The sequence below is a fragment of the Triturus cristatus genome, chromosome 12, assembly GCF_964204655.1.
Source record: "Triturus cristatus chromosome 12, aTriCri1.1, whole genome shotgun sequence".
NCBI classification, from domain to species: Eukaryota; Metazoa; Chordata; class Amphibia; order Caudata; family Salamandridae; genus Triturus; species Triturus cristatus.
In genome coordinates this window covers 589013209-589034732 of record NC_140595.1, presented here as the reverse complement: position 1 = coordinate 589034732, position 21524 = coordinate 589013209, and the positions used below count along the sequence as shown (strand labels likewise).

General features: G+C 46.7%; 1 protein-coding gene across 1 annotated transcript in view; it reads left to right on the top strand.

Annotated features, from left to right (window-relative positions):
- The window catches only part of PMFBP1 (polyamine modulated factor 1 binding protein 1), a 2019859-nt gene that overhangs the window by 1029961 nt on the left and 968374 nt on the right, over positions 1–21524 (top strand). The window lies entirely within an intron of this gene.

Here is a 21524-nt window from a genome sequence, read left to right as displayed (position 1 = left end):
AGGCAGATATATTTACCCAGACAGGGCAATACTCACTGATGCATGTTTGGTAAGGACTGCACAGCAGGATAGACATAATGCCATATGTAAGCATATATTTACAGAGGAACACACTGCTCACCAGTTTCCTTTTTTGATCTGAACACTGCCAGATACAACTAGCTCAATGTGATCTTACTTTGCAGACCCCTTTTAAGACTACCTGTTTGGACCTATGTTTTTTATTTTACCCGTGTTTTTTACCTCCTTAGACTTAAACCTTGAGGTCAGATAGCTGAGGTTCAAATTGTCCCTGTGTGCATGAACTCCATATCGCTGTGAGCAATCTCTACTACATTACTCTTATTATGGGAACCTTATCATGAGCCAACTTTGTCTTCGCTGATAACGCAAAGGAACTCTAAAATAGTGGTTTAATTTTTATCAAGTGTCTTTTTGAGCTTTGCTTCAGGAACTGTATCAGGCCTTTCTGATGAAGCTGTAATTCTTTTTTTTGTTGCTAGTTTACTAACTTATATTAATTCCTTGTACCTTGAAAAAATAGCCTCAAAACACTTCTTGGTTATCTCTTTTTGAAACTGAATTGTGATATCTACGTGAAATTAATGTATTTTTCATGAACTGAATGTCAACTTTGAAGACAAGGTCAGAGAAGTAATACAGAATCGTTGGACTACATTTATGATTTAATATTTATATTTTTGTAATAGTCTCTTTTGATGTTCATCTGCAAGCATTTTGTTATCGTATCAAATTTTGAGCGGCTGGGGGGTGGGGTGAGGGGCAACTTTTGCATTCTGAGTGCGCCTGTAGCTTGGCACCTTTCTCCAAAATTAAAAAAACATCCAGGAATGTTTGTAGTGTATTCTCCTACGGTTCCACAAAGCAACATTTTGACTATGAGGTTTTTTCTACTCTTGCACCGTCAATGTGGGCCTCACTGTCTCTGACACTCAGGAAAACTGCATCTCATCCTCTAATCAGAAAACAACATATAAACATTTCTGATCAGTCTGGCAACGTAATCTGCCTGGTGACATCAAAATCTTATGCTCTGGTTGTCTGAACACAAGATCTCACTGAAAATACTTTTTAATTTACTTGACATCAGAACTTGTCGACACACCTTGCTGTTTTGCATGAAAGGGGAGACTCCTCAAATAATAGCAGCTTTTTTATAAAAAAACTAATTCTTAAAGCGGATCAGTTATTGACATCAAACGGATTGATGAATACTATTTAATCTATCAACTATTTAAATGTGACGTCTGCACCTTTTGATGTACCCTGGTTTTAATCTATTAGAAGAGCACTTTAAAAGACCGTACATGATCATATCAGTAGAAAACTTTGAAACCGGTTGTAAGAAAGTAGGATCTGCTTTCATGGTCACCCTCACTTTTTGCTGGTATCATGTTTTCCTGACTAGTCTGACTGCGATCCTGCTAATCAGGACCCCAGTCTCAGTGCTTTTTTCCTTATTTGGACATGGTGAGTACCTAGGTACCCTCTAGATTGGCTACTGGCGTACCCTTGTAAGTCCCTAGTGTATGGTACTGAGGTACACAGGGCATAGGTACACCAGGGGTGTCCTATGGGCTGCACAATGCATTATGCTCCCCATTGGAGACCACTCAAATTGTAACTACAAGTCTGCCATTGCAGCCTGTGTAAGCTGGTACAAACACCACTTACGACAGATATAGGTTTCCCTATATCTGAGGTCACTACACTTAAGACTTATAAGTCACCCCTAAGGCAGGCCTTTCAATCCTGAAGGCAGGGAGCTGGGTCCTAAGTGTGAGGGTGCCCCTGCATTAGCAGGACACCCTTATAACCTTCGGAGCACTTTCTCCCAGGTTGTAAGTGCATCAGCCATTATAACAGATCGAGTGGCATTTTGTCATTACGCGATGACCTTCTCTAAACTAGCTGTAACAAACCTTGTCATGTTTGGTGTCAAACATTTATGAATCATACCCCCACACCGTAAACGGTGTGGGAGGTATGATACCATGCACGGGAGGCCCTCAGTGCTCCTGGTACCAGTCTTCCAGAACTGGACAGCAAGCTAGGGCTGCTGCTGACCAGAGACACGTTTCTGCTCTCCTGCTGCTGAGCCAAGCTCGAGCAGGGGAAGGCAGAACAAAATATATCATGTCACAGGAATCTGACCACCTCCCAGAACAGGGTTTAGTGTATTGGGACAGGGTGGGGGTGCTTGCTAGCGCCACTGAGACTGCTAGAAGGGCACATTTGGTGCCCTCCTTGCATACTCTAGTTCAAAGCAGTTCAGGGAGACATTGGCTCCCGCTTTGGTGCGAAACTGGACAAAGGACATGGGAGTATCCTCCCCACTGTCCAGCTCCTCCTCTGGGAGGGACCCCTGAATCGTCACAGCCCTTTCCAAAAGAGTACTTAAGGGCTTAACTGTGCGTGGGTCCCTCGATTCGCTGTGGGACAAGATTCAGATCACATACCACTTCAACTTCGATTGGCGGGACACTCTGAACTTCGCTTTGGGAACAGAGACTGCAGCGGGGAATATTCCTGTTGCTCCTGGTCTCGTCGTCCTGCTGGTCTTCTGCGCCGTCTGTGCCCGTGCTCCATACATGTTCTTCACCAGGCCCGTGGACATCCAAGACACCTGAAGGAATCTCCCTTGGAGTGAAGGAGTCGCTCCCCTGCATCTGCAGGCACCGCAATGCAGCTGACCTTTCTGCTGATCCTGGGCTCCCGTGGACTCCTAAAGGCTCAGCAACACAGGGGGTGGTTCTGCAACTCCCTCGAGGCCTGCACTGTCTTCATACCGGGTTTGAGGCCAGTATCTTTCGTTGGAACCGCACCCCTGTTCTCCGCGTCTACTTGCCGTTGTCAAGGCTTGTTGGCTCTCTCCTCCAGAGATCTTCAGGCTCCAAGAAGCTCCAACCTTAAGCAACTCCTGCAACTAAGATCTTCGTCCTCACCACTTCCTCTGCACCATGGGCCTTCTTCATTGGTGAGCTGCTCGAGGTCCTCTTGCGACTCCTGTGCTTTCGGCCCACAGATCCTCTTGTGGGTCTTCTTTGGCATCAGTGGGCTCCCCTGCCTGCTCTGATTCTCCTGCACTTGGTGAGTCCCTTGGACCTTGCTGGTACCGACACTGCACCCTTTTAGTCGACTACGTTGCTTGGCGTTTACAAGGCTTGTTGGTGCCCCAGCCGGACACCGACTCCCTAGCTCTCGAAATCCGACGTGGGACAGCTTGTGAAAGGCTCCTGATCTTCCACAGCGTCGCCTGGTCCACACAGCTGCAACTAAAAGGGCACCGTCAACCTCTCCTGTATCTCGGACATCGGTGGGAACTCATCTTCTGTGCCTCCTAGTCACTCCTGAGTGGCATAGACTCTGTCCCCTCCGCTTGCAGGTACCGCTCATCTTGAATCCACCTTTAATTCCACTGGACTCTTTCGTCTTCTCCAGCAGCACCTTTCCTGAAGTCTTCCACTGTGGTGTACGGTGGTTTCCGACGCCACTAGACACCTATGCACCTGGCTTCCCTGGGGTAGGTATCCTGGTTCCTGGGGTATCCATGTGTGGGGTGGCTCTCCAACCTTCCATCTTTCACAGGGTGCCTTCAGGGTCTGCTGGAAAGGGTCCATTTTCTTTAAAACTGCAACCACAACTTACCCATTGACTAACGTTGAGCAGGCGGTCGTGTTCCCACGCTGGACACGACCTCCGTGGGGTTCCTAGATACTCACCTTGGGTGGTTCTTTGGGTCCCCAGCTCTTCTACGTCCTCTGGGTCCACTCCTGTTTTGAGTCGTGGTTCGGTATCCACTATTTTAGTATTTGGTTTGGTCTGTCCCTGGAGACCACTGTGTATTTGTGCAAATTACGAGTTTTATTTCTTGATTATTGTGTATTTTGTGTTTATATCTCTGTGTAGGAGATAATACATTGTGTTAGTGAGTGTCTGTAATAAAATAGATATTTTTATAACTACACTCTGTGATTCTTTTTCACTTAACCTATACCATAAGACTAAGTACTGGTAAAACAAGCTGCTTTACACTCCTTCTGGACTGAGCCTGAAGGCTGCTCTCCACAGCTACTATTTAGATTGCTTTCAAAGGTTGTCTAAGACCACTAAAATCACCATAGGGGTGGTCTGAATTCGTGCAGGGTTCTACACTTACATATACTAAGCCAGCATCTCACACAGCTCAAATAGGATGGGCACTGTGTCATTTAATTATTTCATTACCTTTTAGTCTCAAGGTGATTTTGCACGAACACACTTGCACTTTGAAATAGACAAAGGCATACAAACAAATGGTCTTTAAACAAACAGACAAAGCTATTGCTTTGGAGCTGACTGTAATGAATATTGCAACACACAAGTATCTGCTTTTTATGTTTTTAGCCATGGTATTTTTTATTTTTTATTTTTTTTTAATTATTGTTATGTACTTAAAACATTGCTGATAATATTCGACGTTTGCAAATTTTAGAGTTTACATTATACAAGGTAGCTCATCGGAGAGTGCATGGAGCAGATGCATATTACATTCAACTTTGTAGACATACAATACGTAAGCGCAGATATTAGTTTGTCTTTGTGACTCTGTGATTGGTTGTGCGTGTTAGTCACTGAGATCAGGGTCGGATTCCTCGGGCGGGGGGGCGCATATGTTTCCTCTGAATGAATTCCACTTTCCCACACCCACTTTCGGGGACACCCTCTGTGAACGAATACCGCTTTTTCTGCCACTATAGCTCTGTCCAAGTCATGACACCAATATTGATGCAAAGGGGCAGCAGGCGCTCCCCAATGTTGTGCGATATTTCGTTTAGCTAGTGTGATCCCTAGGGTCACCCAGGCCTGTGCTGCATGGTTGAGGTCAGTAGGCTCCCAAATGTCGAGGAGGCACCTCCGTGGTTCTGGAGGGACCTCAAAGCCGCAGACCCGGGCGATCGTGGCCAAGCCATGGTATTTTTAACTGAAAATTGTTCAAAATGTAATCTAATGCCAGAAAGAAGTTGCTTACATTTAATGTATTTGTAATTTTTTTCTATTGGTCTAGCTGTGTAAAAGAATAGGGTTTTGATTTACTGAAATAAATAACTTCGACTTTGAGACCACATACAATGTATTACCATGCCCACATGTATTTTATATGTAAGTGGTGTATCCCTCGTGCACAAATTTTAGCATCCTATGGTAGCCTCTCGCTGGCCTCTCCTGCAGTATATCGGTGTAGTTGTCATACTAAGAGTTGTATTATTATTCATAGAAGTGTAATCTTTCTAAATGAGGAAAATACGAGCCTGTCCAAAAAAAGTCCTGAAACAAGAAGAAATTACAGGCTGCCCTGGAAGCCTTCATATGGGCGGGTAAAAGGGCCCGTAAGGCAAAAGAGTGAGCATATTTGCCACTTGCCAAGGGTGGGCTGGGTATACCAAATCTGGCCAAATATTACCAAGCCGCCCAGTTATGCTATATAGTCGAATGGCAATGCCCAGTGAGCCACTGTGGGGGTTTGAGACAAGGTGTTTTCTTCCCACCAGTTATCCACTCCCATTTCTCCACTCACACCAATTATAGGGAACCCGGATTTCCCTCAGGCCATGGAAGAGAAAGCTTTCAAACGCTGGCAGGCGGCTCAGTGAACAAGCATTGGCATAGCCAATAGGTCTTGCCTTTGGGACCTTATAAGTGTTTAGCCATGCAACAGTTGATGTTGTTGCACCAAGGATATTGTGGTGGATAACTAAACACTTATAAGGTCCCAAAGGCGAGACCTATTGGCTATGCCAATGCTTGTTTCGGATATGCTCTTGAGATGGGATGGTATCTGTGAGCGATGCCTTCCTGAATGAGCATGGAGTACATTTTGAATTGTTGTCTTCTGTGTGGCTTTTAACCCCTACATAAAACAGGTCTCTTCCCCACTATGGATAGCACATATTTTTGTGGATGTTTGCCACATGTATGGCTAGTATAGCAAAGGCCGAGCTCCAGACCTTTGCAGATTAAAAATAGCGAAATCTGTTTGCCAACTGATTGCCAATAATATGTTAAAATTGTGAATTGTAAACATTTGAATGTGTCCACATTTCTGTGGAAACGAGCGCCCTGTTCTTTCTACATGCAGTGTCTTGGCGTGAATGCGTGTCACGTAACTCTGCAGCAAACCAAAACCGCACCTACCACGCACATCTCTTTATTCGTACGGAAAATAAAATGGCGTATTCCAACCAATCACTGGAAATACAATTCCTTGATGTTTCTATTTCCCAATGTCTTGCTCATCTCACACATATTGCAAACTCACACAATCGGGAATATTTTATGCAAATGCATCTGCATACTTTTATATACTAAATGCGTACGTCATCTTTCTGAACAAAAACAAAAACACACACACAAGCAAACACAATGCCCCACACTTTTGAAAAACTACATAGAAAGCACACATATTATATCATACGCATACAAAAAACAGGGAGCAGTCATACACCACCCAAAGGCACATACATTACACAAATGCACACAGACATGTACTCACAAAAAAACATACATACGCTGAAGGGCACACAAAACAACAGTTTGTAGCCAAGCACGGAAAACAAACACGCAGTGCATACACATATTACACACGCACACTTATCTATAAACACAGTCATTTCTATATAAAAATAATAATAAGTCACACCATGCAAAGGCGTTAGAGAAGCTTTTGTATACATGCACAAATGCACAGATCAAAGTCACAGTCATACTTTACACATAGTAGCACTACTACGGAGCTATATACCAAGTACAAAGGCGTACACAATCTACACAAACACACAGGCATGCACAAAGGCACAAGCACAACATTCGCACAGCACACACACGCCATAAAATGTGGTACACACATCATTGTACACATTTATTGCACGAGCAAACACGCACAAGCGTTTACATACACAATGACTCGTGCACAAGCTCACAAGTAACATGCAGTGGGGTACACACAGAAAAACATGCTCCTCTATGCAAGCACACATATAGAATACAAAGAAATACACATTTTACAGACGTAGACAGTCATACACAGGCTCGCATACATTGTACACTTAGACGCAATCTACACAGACACACACATTGCACGTAAGCCCTCATACACCGATGCTCCTTTGTCTCTACTTTTAATAGCCACTCCTACATTCACCGGCAACACGGACGCACACAAATCTCATGTGCACTCACCCGTGTTTCTGACTCTTTAACTGTGCCTCTGTATAATATAGAAACGTAGAGGGTAAGAGGCTGCAGAGGAAAAGCAAGAACGACAGAATAAGAGCTGGGAAGGCGCCATACACACAAGATGAAATATATAGGGGCAATCTGAGCTACATTTCACTAAAGAATGCCAGCAACAAAATACACAGGGCCACAGGGTATTAGAAGGGAGGTCGGGACAGTGGAACAAAGAAATATAGCAAAGAGAGTGAACGTAGGAATTGATGCAGAAAAGTACGAATGAAACGCTGCAGTGAGTCATGGGAAAAGAAGGAAAACGTGTATGGGAAGGGAAGGAAGCAAGCTGGACGGCAGGGGTGTAAATGGAGGCAAGAAAGGAGGAGAAGAAGAAGTGAGGGGAGGTAAAGTGGCAGGAAGAGGAGAGAGGGCATGAAGGGATCGAAGGCAAGGGAAAGAAAGGGAAGATGGACGAGATTGAGGAGCCACAGATGGACTTCAGAAAAAAGAATGGAGGAAATGGTAGAGGAGAAGACTCGAAAACACTGGAAAGAATAGTGAGAAAAGAAAAAAAGACTGCATGAAAAGAAAGGCATTAGAAAACATGAACAAACATGGCCCTCGTCAGGAAATAAAGAAGCAAGTAAGAGAAGAGCTATAGAGAGAAGAAAAGAAAAGGGAAATAAAAAAGTGCAGGGCGCGAGACCGAAGACTTAATAAGACTTAGAAAGAGACATAGAATGAATAAATGACCGAAAAGAGACTGGCTAGGTTCGGATAGGTGCTACATATCGGAAGCAAATAGTAAGCAGCGGAGCTGACTGTGCGGGGGAGAAAAGGGTCTGTTCCACTGCAGGAACAAAATCAGAAAAGAGGCGTGGCCAAGGCGAGAACTCGGAAGAAACTGTGAGAGAGGTGGAAGGGATGCTGGAAAGGGAGTGGGCGGTAGGAGAGAGTGGACTCCAAATATACATCGAGGATATACAGAGTGAGAGAAGGGAGCAGGAGAAAAAGAAAATATAGAGAAAGAGAACGCGAGGCAAGAAAGGAGACAGCTAGAGAAGGGTAGAAAGGGAAAACTAACTAGAGTAGGGTTGTGAAGGAAAGAGCATGGAGAAGGAAAGTCAGGAGGGAAAGAGAAGGAGGGAAATGAAGAAAGAGTGGGAAGAGAAAGATGAGGCGCGAGAAAGAGAGGGATAAACTCAAGGAAACATGAGGGACTGCGAGAGATGGTGATGCAGCGGAGTTTACCAGCTCTACACATTCATACACATAACACTCATTTGGGCCCATATACATTCATACACACAATGAGCTGGCAAATATCCACTGGTCATCAATTTTATTTTACCCTTGGAAACATTTACACCAGTATTCTTACCATTCCTGTCTCCTGAGTAAATGAACATTCACTAAGATCTAGTAGTAGGTTAGATTATTTAAAGAACCACAGACTCAGGGAAAGTTTTAAATGTTTATCTGAATTAATAATTTTGTGAGTTAAATCAATATACACATGAATAAACCAGAAATCTCCATCAGGAAAAATAGTACAGTTAGCTTATAATCAGTTTGCATTAATAACTCTTTGCAATGACAGCACCTGAGGAGAGAAAGAAAGGAAAGCAAGTACGGAGCATTTACCCTACAATTATATTTACCTAGAATGGTGTGAGGACCTCGACATCAGAGTTTCGGGACAGGAAAAGTGACCTCTTCTAGTGTAACGCCAGCGATACACCCCTCTCTGGTGCTACTCTGTCCGGTTCAGGGGCGTCCGGACCCTTCCCTGGATGTGCCTCCTCGGTTGTTCCACAAATTTCCCTAGTGTCCGATTCTTCAGTCAGATTGCAACAAAATCAGGCAGCATCTCAGCACAGCATCAGCATCTCCACATCAAGTGGCAAAGTGTGTTTAACTCTATCTATAACTTACCTCTGCTATACCAAATTCAAGTTTATGATCCACCCCCAAATGTTTCAATTCCATGTTCACCCGCAATTTGATTGGGCCAAGTAGTGGGGTGAGGACATCATCACACCATACCAAGTGCAACAGTTTCCTTAAGTCTATTGTCTAATTCCCCGCCCTATAGTTTTAATACCCACAAGCTTTATTCCCACAAGCATTTTGTATTATAATCGAAAGGTACATGTTGCTGGGTCTTCCTCTTGTAGAGTCAGGAGTTTACTTTCTCATGTCCCTGCTGGGCTTGGGTTTTGACAGTCCGTCAAATGACTTAATTGACTTGAGAGCAGAGACGTAGGGCGCATGTGTGGTTGCCACAAAGGATGAGGACATCAGTCACCCTCCAATGCCCAAATGCGAACTATTAATAAAGTCAAAGAAGAACACGTTAGAATGCAAACTTAAATGAATTCACTGTATACCACTTACTTCTACTCTAATCCCATTTACTTAATACATCTTTTGCATTAATAACTTAGTAGAACTTGCATGGGTTAGTTTCAGCTCGGCATGCGCATTAGTATGTTACTTTGAAGCGGCCATATTAGAAGCTCTTGCGCAGCTGCAAAGATTTCAACCCCAAGCGACAGAAGAATGTTACACCACGTGATGTGGTAGACGCATGCGCAGAAGATTTCCCGCATTTTAAGCGGCCATTTTAGAACACTCGGGTTACTTATTAAGACAGCACATAGACAAGCTTTCCCTGGATATAGTTCTATAAAATGTGGTGCAAAATTAGTACTCACGGACAGATTGGTTAGAATATTACAGGTTATTCGAGAGGATTGCATACGAGCAAGTTTCTTTAGATGTGAAACCTTACTCCATCAGTGGCGAGGACAATCAGAGAGAGGTCTAGAGTCAGCCAAAGAGAAGCAGAACCAGAAAGAAAGGAGAGAGTTCGAAGAGAATTAACCAAGGAGGCTGGGGAGAAGAAGAGATAGAGAGTGATAAAAAGACAAGCTAGACAGTTTGGAGACATGAATTCAGATGTGCGAAGAAAAAAACGAGCAAAATAGAGGAAAGGGAAGGCTTGGGCAAGAGAGATGAGGGAAGAAAGGAGAGATTTAAAGTGGCTGGAGAAGAAAGTGACCAGAAATACAGAGGGGGATAAAAATAGAGTGAGAGTGACAGAACCACAAAATGTAGGGATGGGAGGCGAAGGAGAAACAGAAAGTGAATGAGCTAGAGAAGCGCAGAATCACCGAGAAAATAGAAAGCGGGAGAAAACAGGCAGGTGAGTGGTGCGTGCGTACGCGCGCCTCGCGCTAAAAGTTTTTTTTTAAAGCATTGGCTGCGCGGCCGTGAAAGTGACGCGGCCGCGAAAGTGATCGCGATTTTGGTTGTAAGGGTGCCCGCGAGTGATGCACTTAATGAGCCATGACGAGACAGGAAAGCCAGATGGCGCCTGTGCTCGTAACTGTACTCATAACCGCACGCTCTAGGCCACACAAAAAGCTGTGGTCAACTTTTTGAAGCCCACTTACTAAAAGTCTCGCCAGAGCAGCGCATGCGCTGGCTCAGGTGAGACCTAAAAAGGATTGGAGACCTATTTGAAGTTCGAGGTCTGTTGGATTTTGGAGCGTTCAAACAAGACTTTGGACTCCCAGACTTGGAGTACTGGTGTTACCTGGCGTTCCGCCACTGGGTGTTTCTTCCCGCAATCAGTCCCCATGCCAGTAGATATCTAACACAGTTTGAACGTTGTCTTTTATCCAGAAAGGATGATTCCCGCATTCTATCAGACATATATTTCTTTTTAAACACGCAGATCTCCCCCCTCACAGACTCCAGCCAGGTAGAGATGGGAGCTGGAGTGCGAGCGTTGTTTTACGGATAAAGAATGTTCAGATATTTTGCATTGTGCGTGCATCTCCGCCACTAGCGCTGCTGGCAAAGAAACACTGTTAAAATTAGTGCACTACTGGTATTATACTCTGGCCCGTCTGACTCAATGGCAATGTTGGAGGCATTGCGCCCAATCAGGCACACTCACCCTTTTGCTGTGGCACTGCCCCAAACTTCATAGGTCTTGGAAGGAAGTCTTGGCTGACATTGACCTGATGTTCAATACTGAAATACCACGCTTTCCCAGCTACATACTGTTAGGGCTACCCAATGTTCAAAACTTATCCATTACAATCTGAAAGGGTTAAGGCTATTACATTAGCACTTTGTGCAGCAAACCAAGTCCTGTTATCAAAATGGGGCTCCGATGTAGTCCCAACGCATACAGATTGGTTACATAAGCTTTGGGACTTGTTGGGCATGGAGAAATTGACAGCCGTCATTAGCCATACCTTACCCAAATTCGAGAAAAGATGGGGAACGTTCATTAAACACCTTTCAGGAGAATTCCAGCAGCTCACGTTCCCGATATATCTACATATACTGCAGATCACACCCTCTACCCCCACAGTAGACCCAGGGGAAAAGAAGGAGTGACACTTACTACAACTGTGATAAGAGCGCATATCGTTTTCTTTATTCATTGTTTATTGCTGATGTTGATTATGTTGTCCTACCTCCTTCCACCTCTCTCGCCCCCCCACCCCTCCTGCTTCTCAGCTACCTCGTCGGCCAATGGATGTAGATGCAGGGTGTTGTAAATCAAAATCAATAAAAATCGTTACAATCCTAAAAGAAGACCTCCATATGTTTTCAGGAAATTATCTGAATATGTCAGCTAATTGATATCCAAAAACGCATGGGGGGTGTGTACTCGCAAACTTCTGGGAGCTGAAACCCCGGATAATCCATATAGTTGTTGTTGTGAGATTATCATGCAGTGCTGTAGAGTGTATAGAAAAATAGAACGTAACTAGTAGGCAGCATGGTTGCCATGTTCCACTCTAAACAACAGTATCTGATAGAGACATCTAGCCGCAGATTCCTTAACTTAGAATATCCCCAGGCGTCAGACTGGATCCAGAAAAAACTTTGCAGCAGCACCTCTGCGCGCCACACGACCCCGCCATGACGTCGTCCACATACGTGACGTCAGCGAGGTCATATAAGTCCCTCCCGGCGTGCTGACATCAGTTTCCTTCTTTTCCTCGTGAAACGCGGATCCGGAGTGGCGGTTCCTCTGGCCTCATTTTAGGCCTTGTCGACGCATCGCGTCGGGGAACAGTGTGCGATGCCTTCGGGCTTTAAAACTTGTAATTCCTGTTCGTGACAGATGTCCGCGACAGACCCGCATCCTATTTGCATGTGGTGTCTGGGCGAGCACCATGACTCCACGGACTGCGAGGTGTGCCAACACCTGAAGCCCAAGTCTCGGCGCGTGCGCAGTATGAAGCTTCTCTCGGCGCGGTTGTTCAGGTCAGAGTCGTCTCGCCCCCTGGCTTCTTCACCGGCAGGTCCCTCCCGCCGTCATTCGGCCTCCGGGGTCCGGGGCCGCCGTTCGCCACTTGGTAAGTTGAGGCGCTTGTCGCCAAGGTCTTCGACCTTCCCTTCTTCTGTTGTCAGGAACTCTGGTTCCCAGAACGTTCCGGGCGTGCATTCCCAGCAGTTGCCCTACCTGCCCTTTCCGGGTGTGGGGGCAACTCGGGCCCAAATGGAGGCATATGCCGCAGCTTTGCAGGCCTCCCTTGGGCCCCCTCCCGTTCCTGGGCCGTCCTCGGGGCCTCTGCTTATTGTGGGCTCTCCGACAGACACGCCGGTGGGTTCGCCCCCGGCGCCAATTGAGCCTCACCCCCCCCCTCAGGGACGTCGGAGATGTGGTACCATTAGGGCGCGGCCCAGTTGGGTCCCCCTCTACGGTCCACGTGGAGTCATTAGGGCGCGGCCTGCCGGGTTCCCCCTCTACGACCCACAGCGCCTCCGCTGCATAGCCCCGCTGGGCTCCCTGCGGCGCCGCAGGTGGTTGCCAGTTTTCATAGCACTGCTCTGAGCACACTCAAGGCTCCCGGCCAGGCGGACGCCTGTCTGGAGCCGGGATCTCGCCTCCTCGGCTCCGCCTCCATTGCTTTCTCCGGATTCGGAGCCTGTTCATATGCCCCAGGCTCCCGGGCAGGCGGTCGCCTCTCCGGAGCCGGGGCGGCGCCGTACCGGCGTTGGAGGCTCACCTCCTCGGCTCCGCCGCCGCTCCTTTCCCCGGAGTCGGAGCCTAGCATGGATAAGATGGAGTCGGCGCCGGCCTGGTGCCGAGAGCCTGCCTCTCTGGCTCCGGCGTCTGCTCCTTCCTCGGAAGGGGAGCTTATCATAGTCTCGGGTGCCGGATGATGCAGAGTCGACACCGGAAGCAGCCAAGTCGGCGTCTAATGACGCAGGGTTGGCGTTGACGCGCGTCGCTTCGGCGCAGAATTATCAACTCTCCAGAGGCCTCGGGATGGAGTTTGGTGCCGTCTTCTCGCCCACCATCACCGGATGTACTGTTGCCTGTGCCCCCCTTGGAATTTGTTGAGCTTCCTCGGGAGCTCCCAGATCCAGCAGGCTCCGCGCCTCACGAGGAGCAACGTCAGGATCCTCATTCTTCCATGGGACTGTCTTCTCTGGAACATTGGTCGCACCCTCACTGTCTGGGGAGGGTCAGTTTACAACCCTCCCCCACTGATGAGGAGTTGTCTCCTCCACGGAGGGCTACCGAGGCCCGTGCAGCTTTTTTGAGGGTGGTCTCATAGGCCACCCGCATTTTGAGCATGCAACCCCCTTCTGCCCCCTTGTCGGTCGACCCCTTGCTTGAGGTCCTTCATCGGGGCTCCAGGACTGCGGATCTGCTTCTACTCTTTGAGGCTTACCTTTATGATACCCTTTTAGGTACCTGGGTCCGGCCTGCTTCAGGTGACCCGGTGGCTTGTTCAGTTTTGCAAAACTTGGCTGAAATGCCAGAAACCGTTCCTAGGAAGCTTGTTTCCAGTCCAGGGAAGACATGGCTTGGCAGTTCGGGCTGGACTGTTCCCATGAGGCACAGGGTCAGACTGATTTGCATATGGCCATGTCTGAACTGGGGTGGCAGAGTGGGCTAAAGAACGGTGATGGATTAAACCCAGATCAATTGACTGGGGGTGAGTGCTTGCAATGTTCAACACTCCGTCCATCATTTCCTTTGGTTTTTGCTTTGTTCGCCATAAGTTGGCAGGGTATGCTCAGACGTGAGTCCCTTGCTCACTTTGCCACTGGATTCAAGCAAGCCTGGCTGAAGACGGCTGAAATGCCAGAAACCGGTCCTAGGAAGCTTGTTTCCGGTCCAGGGAAGACATGGCTTGGCAGTTCGGGCTGGACTGTTCTCATGAGGCACAGGGTCAGACTGATTTGCATATGGCCATGTCTGAACTGGGGTGGCAGAGTGGGCTAAAGAACGGTGATGGATTAAACCCAGATCAATTGACTGGGGGTGAGTGCTTGCAATGTTCAACACTCCGTCCATCATTTCCTTTGGTTTTTGCTTTGTTCGCCATAAGTTGGCAGGGTATGCTCAGACGTGAGTCCCTTGCTCACTTTGCCACTGGATTCAAGCAAGCCTGGCTGAAGACGGCTGAAATGCCAGAAACCGGCCCTAGGAAGCTTGTTTCCGGTCCAGGGAAGACATGGCTTGGCAGTTCGGGCTGGACTGTTCCCATGAGGCACAGGGTCAGACTGATTTGCATATGGCCATGTCTGAACTGGGGTGGCAGAGTGGGCTAAAGAACGGTGATGGATTAAACCCAGATCAATTGACTGGGGGTGAGTGCATGCAATGTTCAACACTCCGTCCATCATTTCCTTTGGTTTTTGCTTTGTTCAGTTTTGCACCACCACCGTCCAGCTCCGCATGATCCTGTTTGTCTTTTTGTACACCCTGATGTGCAAGGGTTGTGTTGCCGACTGCTTTCCCCTCCCTGCCTCCTCTAATGCTTCCTTCCTCTTGGAAGGCCCGATGGCTAGAGTCATGGGGCAGGAATGTCTTTGCCTCCACTAGTGCAGCCCTACGATCCTTGAATACAATGTGTGTTTTAGCACGGACTACTTCTGCCCTGTGGGACTCTGCAGAGTCTTTGCTTTCGGCCACCTCTGAAGGTGCTCTGGTTGATCTCCTTCGCCTCCTCCGGGATGGCCGCGACCTTGCGGAATTCTCAATCCGCTCAGCCTTAGATACTGCGGGTTCTTTGGGATGTGCTATGGCGTGCTCTGTTGCCTTAAGGCGTCACGCTTGGTTACGCGATAGTGTCTTCCCCGAAAATTTCCGGGAGCGACTGGTTGACTTACCCTTTGATGGGGTTTTGCTGTTTGATGCTCACGCCGAATCGGCGGTTCACCGGCTCCTTGCGGGCTTTCGTCCTCCCACTTAGGTCTTCTTAGGCCTTTCTTCCGTGGTGGTACTTTTTCATTTTGCATCCTTTAGCTGCGCTCTGTGTTTTACATGGGCGGTGAGCCTTACGTCTTCTTTTCCCAAGGGTGATTACCCTTCTATTGGCATCCCTTGGATGCGTTTTGCTTTGAGCTGCCTGTTGGCCTGCTGTGGCCGTGTTCCACAGATTGCTGTGTCTAGTCCTCTGACTGTGGTATTGAGCCGGTAACTCAGCTCAGTAATGTCATACGGCTCGGAACTCATGTTCACTGGTTCAGTTTGTTACTGCGCTCTTTTGGCTTGGTGTCTTGCCCTAAGAGGTGTTCCCCATTGTTTGGGGTATGCTTACTCCATGTGGGGTACTGGTATGCTATTATATAGCTTTGCTTATCTCACCTGGGCGTGGAGATCCTGTGGGCTCCATGCGTCGCTTGGTGATCCGTTGTACGGCGTTCTATGTGTTCTCCTTTGTGCCGGCTTCTTACGCCATGGTCATTCTGCCTGTTGCCTGATCCACCTCCGTGGGAGGTTTCTTGCTCTCCTCTTCAAAAACAACTGTACTAGGTATGCACTGGTATGTATATGTGCAGGTTGCTTTGGTATTCCTCTTCCTACGTCACCACCTCTTTTCGGGGCTGCGATGTGTGGGGGAGCTTTTCTGAGCTGTTGCAAGTTGCCCATAGGTTCCTCCTTGCTTCCGCTTACTGGGGGGATTTCCCAATTTGACAAATGCTCCCTTTTTGGAGTTCCACACTGTAAGTGTCTTTTCTGGAGTGTTTGGTCTCGGATTCTGAGGCTCTTTCCAATTGTTAATGCTATGCCTGTGGGACAGCTCTTCTGATGGCAGTGGTCCTTGACTACTGCCTGCAAGTCTATATTGTAGGTTGTTTCTTGCTTTGGCTTCATACTGCCCGGTCGGGCACTCTTAAGCTTCTGGTGTAAACCACTTTAATGTCTCTGTGGCCGTTTGCCTGCTGCGTATTTCCACCTGCTTCGGCGGGTTTAACATTGATGCTACCGCCAGCTATTCCAATTGCATTGCTCAGGTTCTAGCTCTTTCCTTTAAGCTCTTGGTACCGGCTCCTTCAGCCTTCCTTCTATAGGCTAGTCTGTTAGGCTCTGGTTGCATCTCTTCTGGTTCTTTTTGAACTTGAGTCGGTGTCTGGATCGTACGCCATTAGGCGAAGAGTAGTCCTTCTTTCTTTCTCTCTTTCTTTGCTCTGGTATATGGCTCAGGCCGTTCTACCTGCCCCTTTTTAATACGGGTATGGTGTTGCACCATTCTGGCATTTTTAGGATATCTGCCATCCCGTTATCTCTGCTCTTCCGGGCTGCTTGGGTTGCTGTCGGGATGTTCCGCCACAGCCTTTCCCATTGTCCGTGACTCTGTTGCCGGCTCAAATGCTTGTTGCTTTTTGTTGTTCTGTCCAAGACCCACCTACCCTTTGGGGTATGGCTGTGGTATCTATTCTAAGTCAAGGAATCTGCGGCTAGTTGTCTCTATCAGATGTACGCGTTACTTACCTTTGGTATCGATGTATCTGGTAGAGACGTTGTGTAGCCGCAATTTCCTTAACGCCCACCCAACCTCCCCGTTTTGCGAGGGCCTTGCCAAGTGGGGTTCTCCGCTGGCCCCCCTGTTACAGTTGGCATTGGTTTTTTTTCTCATGGGTGCTCACATTGTTGCGCCCCTTTGAGATTTGCCATAATGCCACTGACTACCTCTCAGGGGTTCTGTCAAATAATACCGTTGCCTCCCTCTCAACGATTTCGTAACTGTAAAATGAGGCCTTATCGATTGTCCTTCACCAGGAGATTCCTCTTCATTTTCTTCTTCTCCTGCTGTCTCTCCGCCTTCTCTGTTGGTTCAGGGTTTTGGGCTGCTCTGCGGTAGTCTTATTTGGGGCTCTACTCGCCTCTGTTTCGGACCTCTGTTACTACAGGGGCGTTGCCGGACTTTTCATTCCTGTGGTGGACTGTTGTTCTCTGTGTGCTCTGTTCTTGCTGGACGGCACAGTTCTGCATGGTACTGACAGTCTATTTTTGTCTGTTATTCTGCATGGTACTAACAGGCTATTTCTTTCTGTTGAGATGTTCTTCCCTTCTAACACTAGGTAAGGGTCTTCGCTTAGCTTGTGAGGTTCTTTCTCACAGCTTTTCCACCTATATGTAGGTGGTGTCTAATTATGTCTTTTACGATGGTATCTGCACCATCCTCCTTATTTATTCGCACACTGTTTCCATACTTTCACAGTTTTTTTAATTGGTGGTTCCGCGTTGTTTCGCGGAAAAGTTTCTCCGAAGAAATCTGATGTCAGCGCGCCGGGAGGGACTTATATGACCTCTCTGACGTCACGTACGTGGACGACGTCAGGGTGGGGTCCTGTGGCGCCATCCCCAGGCGCGCAGAGGTGCTGCTGCAAAGTTTTTTCCGGATCCAGTCTGACGCCTGGGGATATTCTAAGTTAAGGAATCTTCGGCTAGACAACGTCTCTACCAGATACATCGTTACTGAAGGTAAGTAACTCGTACTTTTCACATACAAGGTATCAAGAACTTATCAATCCATTAAAAACATAAGGAGGTCCCGGTCTACATTGATGCCCATGTCTACCGTTGTAAGTTGACCGATCCATCTACTTTCCAACTGTTGCGGTGCCAACGTAATATACCTCCCCTGGGCACAGGGCACAGTGTGTCTATGCGGTGGAAGCTAATCTTGAATTTCTCGCATTGACCATGGTTGGTGTTATAGTAAACAGCAAAAGGGTAGCTGTTATTTCTAATCGCATGAAAGTGCTCCTGAATACGCTCCTTTAAAGGTCTAATGGTGCTGTCAACATAAATGCGTCCACACTCACAAATGATACAGTATATCACATACCTGGTGTTGCAATGAACACATTTAGTTACCATATACGTTTTGTTGATATTGTTTTGAAAGGTTATTGATTTTATCTCTTGCATATTGACAGACATTGAACTGTCCACATTTGTAGAAACCCTTTGGTGGAGTAGGTAACCAAGTGTTTGAAACATTATGTGTCATATAGCTATGACATAGTGGGTCTCTAATAGTTTTTCCTCTGCTATGAGTTAGAGTTAGTCTGGTGGGAATGTCCTTTTTAAGGTCTCATCCTCCATAAGGATGTGCCAGTGTTTATGCATAATTATGTAAACATTGAAACTGAGCACACTGTATGGGATGACTAGTGAAAGTTCTCTACGAGGTCCGGCCCTTTATCTTGTGTTCACAAGCAAGTTTTCCCTCTTATTTCTTTCATTTTTCTTTCTGGCGTCAATTAGTGTATTGTTTGTGTAGCCCTGTTCTTGAATCTCTGTTCCATTTTCTGGAGCTCAGTAAGGAAAACAGAGTTGAGCTAACAATTGCTTCTGATTCTGATAATTTCTCCAAAAGGTATAGCCCTGATTTGTTATGGGGGCTATTAACTGGTCGCTTGCAGAACAGTATTGCATGCAGTAGGTTTTCTGTAAAGTTTAGAAAAAAAGTATTTGCCATCTATATACAGTGTAACAGCTCAGTAGTCTATACTGTGAGTACTGTACTGGTGGGTAAATTTAATTTTGAAAGTATTGTTATTAAGATGTTATATAAACTGACTGAGTTCATTCTCACCCCAGACCAAAACATAAGGACATAGTTGATGGATCTACCCCATTATACAATATGATGAACCAATTCTGGCGGGCACAGGGTCCATACATGCTGCAGGCCCATATAGAGGTTAGCAAAGGAGGGAGAAAATGTGGCCCCCGTTGCCACCCCTTGTGTCTGTCGATACTAAACCCCATTGTGCAAGAAAATATTTTTTCCAAGAATCCTCCCATCAGCTAAGTCCACAGTGGTGGTGACTACTTCCCTGAAATGTAGAGTGACATCGTCTCACACAGACCAGGAAGAAAAATATATTGAAGCATACTGAGTAAAAGATGTACCAGCTTTGAAGGTTTGTCCCAGTACCGGTCGCAGCATGGCTAAGCTACCCATTACATCTTTGGGACACTTTTGATCACTGTGTCAGCTTACTCCAAGACTGTGTTCAGGAGTGTACACTTAATTTGGGCAAGGTGGCAGCTGAGCAGAAACTACTGATGACCAAGGACGTCATCAATATTGTTGTTAGAAACTTGAACACAGATCTGTCCATAGGCCAGCAAGCCTGGCTTGGGTCTTTGGTCTTCAAGTAATCAAGTAAAGACCCTTTTAATGGGAAGAACTTGTTTGATCCCCCAACAGATTAATTTCTCCAGCAGTGCAAAATGGGCTTGGTCATGGCCATCCAGTACTACTACCTCCTCTCTTCCAGCTAGTGAAATCTTTGTATTCTTTCAAGTCAGGAGCATTGTTTTGCTCTAAGGACCATATAGTAAACTCCACCTCCTCCTCAGGTTTCCCTTAGTTGAGGAAAAGAAGCTTCAGGGAAAAAAGTAGTACATTTCCCTTAGTCCAGCAAACGTCTCTAGGCATATGCCACCATTTCAGACACCCTACTCCACCCCAGTGGGGGAGGGTGGAATAGGCTTACTCTCCACTACCATATCTGCACCTAGATTCTCACTAATGTGTGGGCCCTCTTTTGTGTTTGGATCAACTATTCTTTACAGCTTTCCCAGCTGACCCCATTCTAACCATCTATGCATTAGTCAGGCCACCAAGAACTTTTATAGGCAGTTGTGAGCGATGGAGCCACTGTTTCTCCTGACCCCAAGAAAGAGGGCCCCTCTACTTCATTGTCATAAAAAAGGGACGCAGACTCTGTCGCAATCTCAATCTTTTCAACCTGATTCATTTTCTTCCCATGTATAAGTTCATGATACTAACTTCAGGTGAAGTTCTGATAGCTATCTGGAATAACATTTTGGTGCCTGAAGTCCTCCAGCATGCCAACGTCCTTATCCCCATCCTTCAGGAACAGAGGGGTAACCCCATTCCAGGGCAAACGCCAGCAGTACCAATGCAGTGCCCTCTTGTCTCAGTGTGCACCCTTTTTGTCTTGACCAGCATCTGAGTGACTGCGTTTTTGCAGTGTACCTGGTTCACTAATGGTTGTGCCTCAGAAACCCTCTCAGTAGAGCAGGGTCAAGAGTGAAAGCAAAGTCTGGTCCTGACCTCAACCCTTTAATTCAGGTGTGCTAAACTAATGAGTTCAAAACCTCCCTAGATGCCTTTCAAGGAAATTCAGCTAATTGGACATGCCTAATGAAATGTATAGTTGTAATAATGCACATTATTAACACCATTACCCTGCTCTTTGTGAGAAAGTAAGGCATCTACTACCCTCATCTAGGTTAGCTGGCAGAGCTGTGGGAGTTGTTGAATGAGTATTGTAGGTTTCTAATGGTTCCCACACTACACACAAAATGAGCTGTCATTGCCACTTGTTGGAAGTACCTACCTGTGCCAACCAGAGAACCCGGATTCTAACATTGGTGGTCAGCGGTAAGGATTCTGGACTTGCATTTGTGACTCATGTACAGTAATTGGTGAACACTACTTAGTGAATGCAGACCTTAAACGCAACCAATACTTGTTGGTAGATTTCTTTTGGGACTGTCTATTTTTTGAGCACTGCTAAGCTTACCCATGGTGGAGAAAGCAGCATCCATAGTCTCAGTTTTTTTTTTTTTTAAAACAGATTTTATTAAATTTCAATTTTCAACCCGCCACATATTACAGTCATACACAATGTTGTGATACATTGAGGTCATCGTACGGTGTACGTGCATTATCATCAACAATAAGTGTATGGCACAGTATTACAACTATCCCATCCCTCCCTCCCTCCCCTTACTTCATCTGGCGCCAACCTCTCCCAGTGTATATTTCAAGGTGTTCCCACAGCTACTCCCAACTGCATGCAAATATTCAAATGGGTATGTGTGCATCCCACAGTGCAGGAGGCACAAACAATGGAATCCCCTAAACGCGGAAACTGAAAAACAGGGGCTAGGTAATGAAACAGTCAGTATGTCCTAGCTATCGGCACAGGTGGCGGGGCCAAGGCCCTGAAGGCTTCCAGGATACTGTCCC